The sequence below is a fragment of the Magnolia sinica genome, chromosome 14, assembly GCF_029962835.1.
Source record: "Magnolia sinica isolate HGM2019 chromosome 14, MsV1, whole genome shotgun sequence".
NCBI classification, from domain to species: Eukaryota; Viridiplantae; Streptophyta; class Magnoliopsida; order Magnoliales; family Magnoliaceae; genus Magnolia; species Magnolia sinica.
Window position 1 is genome coordinate 26,446,781 of NC_080586.1, and position 14,642 is coordinate 26,461,422.

Below are 14,642 nucleotides of genomic sequence, written 5' to 3' on the forward strand. Positions count from 1 at the left end.
TCTGTCAATTTGAACAATACTCCAATCCTAAATGGGTCAAATTACTTGAAATAGAAAGAGCATGCAAGATTGTTCTTGGGTGTATGGACCTCGATTTCGCACTTCGGGTTGACGAGCCTGAGGAACCCACCAAGTCTAGTTCGGCTTATGAGAAGGCATTGTATGAAAAGTGAGACCGCTCAAATCAAATGAGTCTTATGATCATGCGCCATTCTTTCTTTGACACTATTTGATGTGCAATGCCTAACAAAGAGAGTGTTGAGAAATTCCTGACTGAAATAGCAAACAGATTCATTGGATCAGATAAAGCAGAGACAAGTACGCTTTTGGGCAAACCTGTCACCATGAGGTAATGGTCAAGGAAATACAAGGGAGCACATAATGAAAATGTCCAATCTTGCTTCTGAAATAAGGGCACTAAAGGTGGAATGCTCTGATGACGTCCTAGTACATGTCGTCTTGCATTCACTCCCTACACAGTTCCCTTGAAGATACATTACAATACTAAGGGAGAAATGGAATCTACATGAGCTTATCGCTCAATGTGTGCAAGAGGAGGAAATGATGAAGCAAGAAAGGATAAAAAAATGCTCATTTGCCAGCCTTCGCTCAAGGCAATAAGGGCACTAAGAAGAGGAAAAAAGGTTCTGGTAGTAAAGGTAAAGAAACTTTGGATGGCGAGACTTTGCAAGCACAAAGACATCAAAAACATGGTAAAGCAATTTCTTGTTTCTTTTGTAAAAAGGTAGGTGATGCAGGACATGAAATTCAAGTATGATGTGCAAGATTTTCAGGCTTTAGATCACACTAGTTCAGAAACAATTACACAAAATTCCACATCCCACACAAAAGTTCAAACACTCAATCAAGGGGAATCTTATGCTGATTCAGGCCTACACAGGATAGGGCCGGATCAATCAAAATTATAGACCAAACAAGAATCAAAGGATGGTAAATTCATCCACACATGCACAGAAATAATTCCCCCAATCCAAAGGATTCAGAAATTTTAATTCGGGGAACCCTAAGGTTGAAGAAAGGACAAAAATTTGAGGATTTAAATAATTTAGGATTAGATTTAGGGATTTTAAGTGAAAGAGGAGTGAAAGAGAGGAGAGAAACGAACCAGAGAAGTACCGCACGTGTGGACAGCAGCAATGGCCTAGACGCAAGTGCGTGCGATCCCGGCCGCACGTGTGTAGGGCCCACTATTTAGAAAAAAGCCAGCTTAGCCCTGGTCGGCCAGGGGTGGACTCTAAAACCCCCAAATATCAGCTCGATCCGATGCACGGTTTGTGCGTGGTGTTCCGCCGAAGTTTCATCCTCCTGCAGGGCCAGATTCTGGAAATCTGCTGTAGAGAGAAAGACGGCTGCAATAGAGGATGAATTTGAAGCGTAGATGATTGTAGGAGAAGAAATATGGATAGTAGAAGGTGGGGGCGAATCGGGATAGGTGTGGCTTCGCACCACGATAGTCAGCCCTTCGAGGAAGGGAGGGTTTCACGCCCAATTGAATCTCCACAACTCAAGAATTTAAAGTAGAAAAACGCATAAATTTTATTAATCTTCCATTAGAAAAAAAGACTACAAGGGGTGCCTATTTATAATAAAGCCCTATACCCAAAAATTCGCGCCATGTGCGCAACCTATTACTTAGAGATGAAGTAATCAAAAATAACAACTAATTAAAGCAGTCTAAACCGTCCATGATATTCCTGATAACAATAATAAGCAAAACTCAAAGTACTAGATTATTTAGAATAGTGGATCACGATCATGAGAACCCATAGTGGGATTCACATAACTATCGGATCCACTCCAACGAACCAAAACACAATCCTCTAACTAGGACGCCCTCCCTAGACGTCGTCATCAATCCAGATCAATGGTGGGGCTCTCTTCCTCCTTGCGTACGTGCGTAGGGGGTATGCGTGTGCGCGTAATGTCCCCATCAATTTTCCCCGGCTGCGAAGGTTCCGCCACTGGCGAAACAAAACTCCTAAACCGTTCCGAGATGTCAGGATCAAGTCTCTAAAGCTTCTCCTTAGCGAGCCAAGAACTTTTGAAATTCGTCGTTCGATATAGATACTATCTAATGGTCCAGAATATCTTCTATCTCATCTCTGGGTGTGATAAGGGTAGGTATGAGAGGTAGAGGCTGGGAAGATGAGTCGGGAGGGGGCCATGGATCAAAGGAAATGTGTGGAGAATCAGGATGGTTAGGTGAAAGGCCGGACAATGTATCAGTGATCCCCTGAAATGCAACTAGATCATACACATTGAATGTGGAACTAATTTCCATGGAAGGTGGAAGATCTTGAGACCGTTTCGTTTTATAATTTTGAATGGTCCAGCGCTAAGCGCGTGTAATTTACGAACGACTCTATAAGGGTACCGCTCTGGCCTGATGCGGACCATCACAGTCCCCTACATTGAATTCCTTGAATCGTTTATGTTGGTCTGCAGAAATTTTATAATGTTCATTACTAGTAGTAATCTTTCGCCTGATTTCTTGATGCAATGAGTGGATGTGATGCGCAAAAGACTCTGCAGACTCTGATGGCCTATGGGACGGAGATATAGGGACAAGATCAATAGGTTTCCCAGGTTTATAACTAGTAACGACTTCAAAAGGACTTGTGGACCTATTGACAGAACTATTAAATGCAAACTCGGTTATAGGTAGTATGATGTCCCACGTCCTGGTGTGCTGTATATCCCTCATAGGGGGAAACTCATGCAATAAATCATCAGGAAAGACATCACGAAACTCATCCACTACCGGAATGGCCTCAGTGGGTAACTCTACACTAGCCTCTAGTGCACTCTCTCTAGCCTCAAGGCCGTACATGTTGTACCACTCAAAATAGTGGTCCATGTCTGCCAACCAATCTAGAAAAGCTTTAGAATCCAAGTGGCCATCAAACGTGGGGGCATCTACTCTAACTCCTTTGAGAAGTTGCGTATTAGGGTCATAGTGGTCTTGATGTCCCTCATGGGATGGGTGCACGGGTGCGCGCCCATAACCGATTCCTTGGCCACCTTCATTCCTTGGTCTATCCTCCTGACCACCTGCCTGAGATTTGGGCATCTTCCCCAATGGTGGGGTTTTCCTTGGCGGAGGTCTCTAGTTGGGTAATGCGCATATCAAGCTGCTCGAAGCGTTGGTCAATACGTTGTTCCAAGCGTTGACCCAAAGACTCAAACTGTTGGGTCAGCTTGTTCATTGACTCTTGCAATTGCTCCATGTTTAATGTAGGGTGCAAGCCAAAACCACAACCCGTACGTGTGGGTATACAATTACTAACTCAACTTAAGGACCTTCTAATACAGTCATGTGCTTAGATGAGACTAAATGCTCCTATAAGACTATATGGGGAAAACAACACAATACTAAATTTCCAGCAATTTATCTGCCCAAAGAATCTGTCAACGGAAAATCCAGCAAAGAGATATAGGGATTTTCTGATAGCAGAAAATTCAGCAGCTCATATCAGAAATTATGGACCTCTAAACAACTCTATATGATGACATTTGATGCATAATGGACGCAAATAAACTAAACCCTAAACATGCAATGCATTCCCCTATAAAAAACCTTGTGCTCTTATACCAATTTGATGCAGGACAATTAACCACTTGCTTTAAAAGCTCAAACTGTTAGAGTATGACGAATTAATCACTTTATCTCATAGCTCAAGCCCCACATCGCATGGATTAGGACCTCGGCCGAACCCCCCTCATGGGCCCCAAATCACATGGGTAATGCCTCATACGGGCCGCCCACCTCGAGTGTATCCCCGCATCTCACAGGCTACCCCACTCGAGCCCGGTGTGAAATGCGCATTAATCACCCCCGATGAGGAGTCTCGAACACGAGACCTCCCCCGTGGGCCCCGAATCACATCGGTCACCCACCCCGAGTGTGTCCCCACATCCCACAGGCTACCCCATTCAAGCCCGGTGTGAAAATGCCCCTGCATTAGTAGGCCATGTGAAAAGGGATTGTCTAAAATACAAAAAGTGGCTCGAAAAGAAAGGTAATGACTATGATCTTATTTGTACTAAAATTAACCTAGTTGAAGTACCATCAAATACTTGGTGGATAGATTCGGGAGCCACAAGTCACGTTAATAACAACATGCAGGGATTTCTAAAGAGTTGCGGCCTAATGATCCTGAAACGTTTATATATTTGGGCAATGATGATAAGGTTAGCGTTGAGGCAGTTGGAGTCTGTAGGTTGAAGTTAGAGTTGGGATTTTATTTGGACCTAACTATGACTGTTTTTGTACCCTCTTTAAGGCGTAATTTAATTTCTGCTTCATGTTGGGATAGATGCGATACACTCTTTCGTTTAGAAAAGGAAATTTTTATGTCATTAGTGGTTCAAATATTGTTGGCACTGTCTATTTAATTCACAAACTGTACAATTTAAACTTAGATTTCTCACACATAAATAATGTCCCTGAATGTGAGTAATAATGGTATTAAGCAAAGATTAATGAATGAGAGCTCATCCATGTCGGGACACAAGAACCTAGGACACATCTCTATGGAGAGAATCAAAAGGCTTGTGAAAGATGGAAGTCTTGGCCCCCTTGATTTACAAACTGTAAAGTTTGTGTTGACTGTATAAAGGGGAAGCAAACAAGAATAAAAAAAAGTTGTGCTAGGAGGAGTTTGGGTGTCGTGGAGGTGATATCTATAGATATTTGTGGCCTGTTTCCAATGGCTTCCTACAATGAACAAAAGTATTTTATGACTTTTATATATGACTACTCTCGTTACAGGTACATATACTTGATTCATGAAGAGTCACAAGCTCTGGATGTGTTTAAGATTTATAAGGTTGAAGTTAAAAATCAACATAATGAGAAAATGAAGGTCGTCAGATCTAACCGTGGTGGTGAATACTATGGTAGATATGACGGATCCAAACAACATCCAAGGTATTTCCCAAATACTTACAGGAATGTAGGCTCGTAGCTCAATACACAATGCTAGGAACACCACAAAAAAATGGTGTAGTTAAGAGACAAAACCATACCCCAAAGGATATGGTAAGGAGTATAATTAGCGATTCAACCCTACCAGTCCTTGTGGGGTGAAGCTTATATCCTTAATCGGGTTCAAAGAAAGGCTAGTGTTTTTAGTAACGCTACATAGAGTATGCAGGTAGCGTAGCTCCGTGGTAGTGTAAGCTACAACATGTGTTGTAGCGCAAGTAGCTTACACAACTTGAATCTCAGTTTTTAAGTGTTTCTTCTATGTTACACTTATTTTAAAATGGTGGTGACTCATCACCATCACATGTGGCACTAATCTAGATCAATCTGGAGCATCCAAATTGTGGTTAATATCGTGAATTTTTTATGTTTCAATAATATATATATATAAGGTCACACTTAGAGATGTTTAAACTCTAAAGGCAAAGAGACAGAGTTTTGCATGGATATATGTGGTTGACGATTCAAATTCACAGTCGAGAACTAATAGGAATTATGAATTTTGTAAAATTTATCATATTTTCTATTATTTTAATTAAAAATATTAAGTATCGTGTAGCGTGTAACTAGTGCTACATGCTATAGAGGGCCAAACACTACACGCTATTTAAAACATTTGGTAAGGCCATTGCTGAAACCCCTTTCTCATTACAGTTGGAAGAAAACCCAATATGAGGGTATTCTATGTTCGAGGTTGTCCAATAGAGGCGAGATTCTATGACCCTAATGAAAGAAAACTTGACCCCAAAACCACAAGCGTATTCAGAAAGATCAATTGGTTATCAATTTTATTGCCCTTCTAAAGGCAATGCCATACCTGAAATAAACAATGCCAGGTTTTTTTAAGATGGCAAAAATAGTGAGAATACACCACCCAAGAAATGTCCGAGGAAGAACAAGTTGACATTCCTATGCTAACTATTCGAAGTGACATGATGGCCACACCTATTGTTGAGCTAGATGCAGTTACGGATCACCACGATATTCCTCAGTTGTCTCTAACTAATATGTTGAAGAGCCTTATCACCCTCATACAGATGTGCCATTAAGGAGATCACAAAGGTAAAAAAGATCAGCTATACCAAGCGATTATTTCATCTATTTATAGGAGCATGAGTTTGATATAGGAATGGAGGATGACCATGTATCTATTAATCAAGCCAAATAAAGTGCTCACTCCTCGGAATGGATAAGTGCCATGTAAGAAGAGCTAAACTCTATGAGTGACAATCATGTTTCAAATCTCATCGAATTGCCTAAAGGGATAAAACTGGTTGATTGTAATGGGTATTTAAAACCAAAAAGGATGACAAAAGGCAATGAAGAGGGATATAATGCAAGACTTTTCACTAAAGGCTTTACTCAAAAGGAAGGCATTGACTATAAAGAGACTCTCTCCAGTATCATTGAATAACTCTTTTAGAATAATTACATAGCTCATGATCTAGAGCTACAACAAATGGACGTAAACACCGCGTTTCTAAATGGTGGCATCAAAGAGAATGTGTATATGGTGCAACCAGAGGGTTTTGAAATTCAATAACCTAAACATTTGATATGCAAATTGAAGTAGTCCATCTATGAGTTAAAACAAGCATCCCGTCAATGGTATATAAAGTTTGATTAGGTAATCACATCATTCAGCTTCAAACATAATGCTGATGATAGTCACATTTACATCAAAATCATTGTGAGTAAGTTCGTACCACTAGCAAGTAGTAACACATGATTATTGCATGAAACCAAGATTTTTTTTGTCAAAGAAATTTGAAATGAAGAACCTTGGTGATGCATGCTTTGTGATCAGTATTTAGATTCAGCATGACAGATCCCATGATCTTCTTAGTCTATCACAAAAGGCTTATATTAATAGAGTGCTTAGTAGATATGGCATGCAAAATGATACACCAGGTGAAGCACCAACTCCAATGCTCACAGAATGATCTACCAAGGAATGAAATGAAGAAGACCATTTATGCATCAGCAATAATGTATGCTCAAGTTCGTACACGTCCGAATATAGCATACACAGTTGGAATGCTTCGCAGATATTTAAATAACCCAGGTATGGATCATTAGAGAGCAGTTAAAAAGGTGATGCAGTATTTGCAAAGAACAAAAGATTTCATGCTCATCTATCGGATATCTGATGGTTTAGATTTGATTGGATACTCAAATTCTTATTATGTTTGGTTGCCTCGACAACAAAAGATCCGTCTCGATTCTCAAGTCATGCTTTATGTTGGCCAGTGAAGCTATATCTTGAAAAAGTGATAAACAACAACTCATAGCTTCATCTACCATGGAAGCGGAGTTCATCGCCTATAATGAGGCATCAAATCAGGCGAAATGGCTGCAAAATTTTATTTTAGGGCTTCCAATCATAAACTTGGTTCTGAGGCCACTGAGGATCTATTGCGATAATAAGGCTACAATATTTTTCTCAAATAACGACAAGAGTTCAACTAAATTAAGACATTGACATGAAGTTTCTTATTGTTAAGGAGAGAGTTCAGGATCGTTAAGCATCTATCGAACATATCAACACATAACTCATGATTGCGGATCCGCTAACTAAAGCCTTACCAAAAAGTCATTGAAGGAACATGAGACTCGTATAGGAGTGATTAGTCCTTGAGATGTATTTTCCTTAGGAGTGATTAGTACTATTGCTTTCAATTTCTTGCGCAATTTCTAGGTCTTTTTTTAGATATAAAGTGGACTAATTGGAAAGAGGCATGATTGATCATGTAATTTCCATGCTACATGAACCACACTTGATCTATGTCATTGAGATTACTAATGTTAATAACCATGAATTGGTCCTACCACGATGAAAGTTGGTAACGGTTGTCATGATTCAATATTTCTTAATGGACTAGATTGTTTAGAGATGTTGCTCATGATTCCAACAATAAATGTATTGAGCTCACAAAGTTTATAGTGTCTAATTCAAGAGTGACCCATGTGGCTCAAGTGAGAGATTGTTAGAGTTTTCTTTAAGGTGGGTCTGCATAGGTCACCACTTTATTACTTGTGCTATGAGTTAAGGTGGGGTTCATGGAATAATGTAGAAACCTATCTTTCGGCTTTCCAAATGCCTGTCTTTTGGCTTTCTACCTATCTACTTTGATGGGTTGAATGTGGGTTATGAAAGCCTATAAATATGTGGTCTTGGTCCCTCGGCCACAAGAGAAAATTCACCATCCCCATCATAAGGTTAAGTATATGTTTTGGATAAGGGAGAAGATCACAACCGTCCCAAACAAGATTTGCCAGTTGAAATCCAACATCATGGCATCAGGTATGTTGATTATCTACATCTTCACCCTCTCTTGACTAGTGTACTAACGTAAGGAAGAGCGTGAAAAAGTGAAGAGGAAGATCATCGTCTTCCTCAAGTAGTAAAAGCCTTGAATCCACAAAAAGTAATAAGAGAAAACTCTAATATTTTATTGAATAATTGTGTAATGTGTATGATTTCTCGATTATATCATTAGTAGAGAAAAAATAAAACCCTAATTCGAAATTAGCTAAAATAGCAAAATTCTAACCCCAATTGAAAATTACCCAAAATAGTAAAACTCATCTAAAGCCTAATTTGTCAAAAAAAAAGTCCAGATAAACCTTACTAGAGGAGTCATAGCATGATTAAAAGTAATTTCTAAAAAAGATGAAAATCCAAAACTCTAAAAAATAAGGAAACTCAACAAAAATTGGAAATTTTAAAAGGTAAATTTTCCCTAAAATTATGTTTTTGAACTGGAAGCATACATTTTCTCATGAAACGGACTGACACGACCTACCATGTCGGTCAATTGACTCCGGATGGCTTGTTACAGTAAAGATTGATAAGTCATGCGTCTTGTATCGATACCCGGATCAAAAGTTATGTTTGATTTACGGTTCACATTTCAAACGGCAATTTCTCCCTATCTGGATTGAATTTCTATGCACCGGACGTGCCTGGGGCCCAATTATGTCATGCCCTATGTAAGATTGTGATGGGAACATCATGCGCACACACGGACACACGCCGCCCCCTACACACGTACATTCGAAGGAGGGCCCCACCGTCGATCTGGCTCTATAACGATGTCCAGGGAGGGCCTCCTAGTTAGAAAACGAAGTTTGGTTCAAAAGAGTGGGCCCGATAGTCAAGTAAAGCCCATCATAGGATCTCATGATTGTGGCCCACTAGTTGGATTGATCTCATATTTTAGATCTTGCTTATTAATATTATTTAGAACATCATGAACGCTTTAGATTTCTTTATTTAGTTTTTATTTTGGTTTACTTCATCGCTAAGTAATAGGTTGCGCACATGGCGTGAGTTTTGAGGTATAGGGTTTTCCTATAAATAGGCACCCCTTGTAGCTCTTTTGATTCATTGAAGATTAATAAAAATTATGCGTTTTCCTACTCTCTGAGTTGTGAAGCCTAATTGGGTGCGAAGCCCTCCCTTCATCGAAGGGTTAACTACCGTGGTGCGAAGCCACATTTATCCCGATTCGCCCCCATCCATCGTCATCTCTACTACCCATCTTCTACCATCCCTTCTTCTCATCTCACCCCATCATCTACACTTCGAATCAATCATCTATTGCAACAATTCTCCTCCCTACAGCAGAATTTCCGAATCTGGCCCTACAGGAGGGTTGAAACTTCGGCGGAGCACCACGCACAAACCGTACATCAGATCGAGTTGAGATTTGGGGGTTTTGGAGTCCATCCCTGGTTTCTGAATAGTGGGCCCCACACACGTGCGGCCGGGATCACACGCACGTGCGTCTGGGCCATTGTTGTTGTCCACGCATGCAGTACTTCTCTGGTTGTCTCTCTCCTCTCTTTCACTCCGCTTTCACCCAAAATCTCTAAACCTAACCCTAAAATACTCAAATCTCCAATTTTATGCCCCTTTTCTTACCCTAGGATTCCCCGAATTGGAATTTCTGAATCCCTTGGATTAAGAACTGATTACTATGCATGTGTGGATGATTATTTCTTATCTTTGAGTATCGTTTGGTTCATAATTTTTATTGATCCAGCCCTATCATGTGTAGGCCTGGACCCGCATAGATTCCCCTTAATTGAATGTTTGGACTTTCATGTGAGATATGGAATTTGTGTAATTGTTTCTGAACTAACGTGATCTTAAGCCTGAAATCTCGCATATCATATTTAATTTTCATGTCCTACATCAAATTTGGTAACAAAGCCTAGGGTTCTTATAGGGGAATACATTACATGTTTAGGGTTAGTTTGTTTGAGTCCATCATGCATTCAGTTCATCACATGTAGCTTTTAGGAGTCCATAGTCCCTGATATTAGTTGTTGAAATTTCTTTTAGTAAGAACTAAGCAATTTACATTGCTGTAACTTTCTGTTATTCCTTTAATTTGACAACTATATTGCTGGATTTTAGTAGCACTGTGTAGTTTCCCTCATATAGAGTCTCATAAGATCATTTAGTCTCATATAGTCGTCGTAGAAAGTCCTTAGGTGGAGTTAGCAAGTTGTACGCCCACACATACGGGTCATGGTTTTGGCTAGCATGGCTAGCACCCTACACTAAACATAGAACAACTGCTAGAGTCACTAAACAAGCTGTCCCAGCAGATCAAGTCTTGGGGTAAGCGCTTGGAACAACGCGTAGATTAACGCCTTGACCAAATAGACGCCTCCCTCAGGACAAACCCCACCATTAGGGTAGATGGTCAATCTTAGGCAGGTGGCCAGGAAGATAAACCAATGAATGGAGGTGGCCAAGGAATCAGTCATGGGCATGCACCCGTGCCCCCACCCCATGAGGGACATCAAGACCATTATTTTGAAGGGTACAACATGTGCGGCCTCGTGGCTAAAGAAAGTGCACCAGAGGCTAGTGTAAAGTTAACCACTGAGGCCATTTCGATAGTGGATGAGTTTCGTGATGTCTTTCCTGATGATCTACTGGATGAGTCTCCCCCTAGGAGGGATATAGAGCACACCGGAACATGTGACACCGTAATACCTACAGCCGAGTTTGCGTTTAATAGTTCTGTCGATAGGTCCATAGGTCTCAGTCCCTATGAAGTCGTTACTGGTTATAAACCTAGGAAACCTATTGATCTTGTCCCTATGTCACTGTCCCATAGGCCGTTAGAGCCTGCAGAGTCTTTTGCGCATCACATTCATTCATGGCATCAAGAAATCAGGCAGAAGACCATGACTAGTAATGAGCATTACTCACTTTCTGCAGACCAACATAAATGTTTCAATGAATTCAATATAAGGGACTGTGATGATTCGCATCAGGCCAGAGCGGTACCCTCAGGGAGCCGTTCGAAAATTACACATGCATAACGCTGGATCATTCAAAATTATAAAACGAAACGGTCTCAATGCGGATGTGGCAAATCTTCCACCCTCTATGGGAATTAGTTCCACATTCTATGTGGAAGATCTAGTTGCATTTCAAGGGGTCATTAATGCATTATCCAGCCTTTCGCCTAATCATCCTGATTCCCCAAACCTTTCCCTTGGCCCTCTCCCGACCCATTTTCCCAGCCTGTACATCCCATAACTACCCGTCCCGACCCATTTTCCCAGCCTCTACCTCTCATACCTACTTTTTCCGACCTTTCTTCCCAGCCTCTACCTCTCATACCTAACATTCACACACCCAGGGAGAAAATAGAGGATATCCTGGACCATCAGATAGGTTCAACATCGGACGGCGGGTTTCAGAAGTACCTAGTTAAATGGAAGTCACACCTAGCTTCAGACAGTACGTGGTTCACTGAGGAGGAGCTTCAGAGACTTGATCATGACATCCTGGAGCGGTTCAGGAATTTTATTTCGCCAGTGGCGAAATCTTTACAGCCGGGAAAAATTGATGGGGACATCATGCGCACACGCGCATGCACGCCGCCTCCTACGCATATACGTACAAAGGAGGGCCCCACCGTCGATCTGGCTCGATGACAATGTCCAGGGAGGGCCTCCTAGTTAGAAGAGGAAGTTTGGTTCAAAAGGGTGGGCCCGATAGTCAAGTAAAGCTCATCATGGGATCTCATGATCGTGGCCCACTAGTCGGATTGATCTCATATTTTAGATCGTGCTTATTGATATTATTTAGAACATCATGAACGCTTTAGATTTCTTTGTTTGATTTTTATTTTAGTTTACTTCATCGCTAAGTAATAGGTTGCGCATATGGCGTGAGTTTTGGGGTATAGGGTTTTCCTATAAATAGGCACCCCTTGTAGCTCTTTTGATTCATTGAAGATTAATAAAAATTATGTGTTTTCCTACTCTCTGAGTTGTGAAGCCTAATTGGGTGCGAAGCCCTCCCTTCATCGAAGGGTTAACTACCATGGTGCGAAGCCACATCTATCCCGATTCGCCCCCATCCATCGTCATCTCTACTACCCATCTTCTACCATCCCTTCTTCTCATCTCACCCCATCATCTACACTTCAAATCAATCATCTATTGCAGCAATTCTCCTCCCCATAGCAGAATTTCAGAATTTGGCCCTACAGGAGGGCTGAAACTTCGGCGAAGCACCACGCACAAACCGTACATCGGATCGAGCTGAGATTTGGGGGTTTTGGAATTCATCCCCAGCGGACCAGGGCCAAGGTGGCCTTTTTCTGAATAGTGGTCCCCACACATGTGCAGCTAGGATCACACGCACGTGCGTCTTAGCCATTGTTGTTGTCCACACGTGTGATACTTCTTTGGTTCGTCTTTCTCCTCTCTTTCACTCCGCTTTCACCCAAAATCCTTAAACCTAACCCTAAATTATTTAAATCTCCAATTTTATGCCCCTTTTCTTACCCTAGGGTTCCCCGGATTGGAATTTCTGAATCCCTTGGATTAGGGACTGATTACCATGCATGTGTGAATGATTATTTCTTATCTTTGAGTATCGTTTGGTTCATAATTTTTATGATCCAGCCCTATCATGTATAGGCATGGACCCGCATAGATTCCCCTTAATTGAATGTTTGGACTTTCATGTGGGATATGGAATTTGTGTAATTGTTTTTGAACTAACGTGATCTTAAGCCTGAAATCTTGCATATCATATTTAATTTTCATGTCCTGCATCAGATTGGGCCCGGATCTAATAGACTATTTCCAATTCTGATTGGCCTTCTTTTGGTCAAGCCATGTTAGGAATGTATCTATGCCACTGCCACGTCCTACATCAGGAGATCCTATGGGTAAAAAACCCATATAGATCAATCATAAAATCTTCCTACACATATATCACCATCCAATGAAAATGGACAGTCATCGGAAATGGGACCCACTTTCATTGATTTCTAGAAGCTGAGGGGATCAATGGGGCCCCACTTCCCAACACAATCCAACAATAACAAAATTCACCCACATTGAACCACCTCCACAGGCATCTCACTCTCACATTATATCTTCAACACTAGAAGCGCTTATAAAATGAATACAGAAAACTTCGTAGAGAAAACCAACTATAATTAATGCATAGAAAGTTTATCTATTTGGCGCACCCTCCACTTCATCACATACCATGATCTCCCACAAAAATCCTACAATGACACATCAGACCCAGTAATCTAGACCATCCATCCAGAGGAACCCACTGAGGACTGCTGACAGCCCAAAAACTTATCAAATCAAACAACCTAAACAATCTTATCGACAACCAGCAGATGAACGGAAAAAGGAATATCTGCATTCAAGAGGAATGAGCCCAACAGTAAGACCGCTAGGATTGTCCAAATCAAATGCTCTCAAGATCATGGCCAATCCACGATTATTCCAACCGGATGAAAGGTCCAGATTGCCATAATCGATGCACCAGGTATTCGATCTCTGCAGTAAGCAAAGAATCAAAGACCAAGATGGCAGCAACTGAAGAAGAACTATCAACTGCACCCACATAGACTGAAACATACACCCATAGTTATACTTTTGGTCAGAAAAATAGCACAAACCTGTACGATTTGGACGACCAATACTAAAAAAGATGGGTCTATTTGTCAGTCGAATAGAGTGTCAATCGAGATTACACAGCTCAAATAACTCCGATCAGAACCGTCAGATCGCACAAGAAATGGTCCCAGTCATGGCATAAATCACATCAAAACCATCAGTTATGTCGCATCAATATAAGACCCTTAAACCTCAAAATCTCTATTTCATACAAATAAAGTAAAAAGGGGAAGAGAGAAACGAAAATCAGTCACCTCAGAACACCCCTTCCGAGAGAGAGAAGCTAGTTTTGGGACTGAAATATGATCCTTCTTTCATCTATTGGAGGGTATAAATGACAACACAACCACCCTCGTCTGACCGACCATCTATATCTACGGTCTTCAAATTCCTCGCGCGTGTCTACATCCACACGTGCAAACACGTGCAAATATTAAACAACTACGTGACATCTGAGATTTCATAACGTCGAAAAAAAAAATCATAGATGCAGTTTCACTTTTTATGTGGGCCAAAACATGTAAAATAAATTTAAGTTAAAACTTCCTTTCTAGCAATTCATTTTTTTCAGATATGTTGTGGCCCACCTGAGCTATGAAATAGTCTGACTTTTATTTTGGAAGATCTAAACAGTGCATCTCACCTTATGGAAAGCTCAGATATCATACAT

General features: G+C 40.9%; 1 protein-coding gene across 2 annotated transcripts in view; it reads right to left on the reverse strand.

Annotated features, from left to right (window-relative positions):
* The window catches only part of LOC131225834 (superoxide dismutase [Cu-Zn]), a 36,039-nt gene extending 21,748 nt beyond the window's left edge, over positions 1 to 14,291 (reverse strand). The window contains exons 1-2 of one of the 2 annotated variants that reach the window (XM_058221431.1): positions 14,227 to 14,245; positions 13,975 to 14,062 (exon numbers count right to left, since the gene is read on the reverse strand). The gene's annotated coding sequence lies outside the window, so the exon portion shown is untranslated. Of the gene's footprint in view, positions 1 to 13,974; positions 14,063 to 14,226 lie in introns of both variants that reach the window. The other variant, XM_058221430.1, reaches the window with a different exon arrangement.
* Between the last annotated feature and the right edge of the window lie 351 nt (positions 14,292 to 14,642).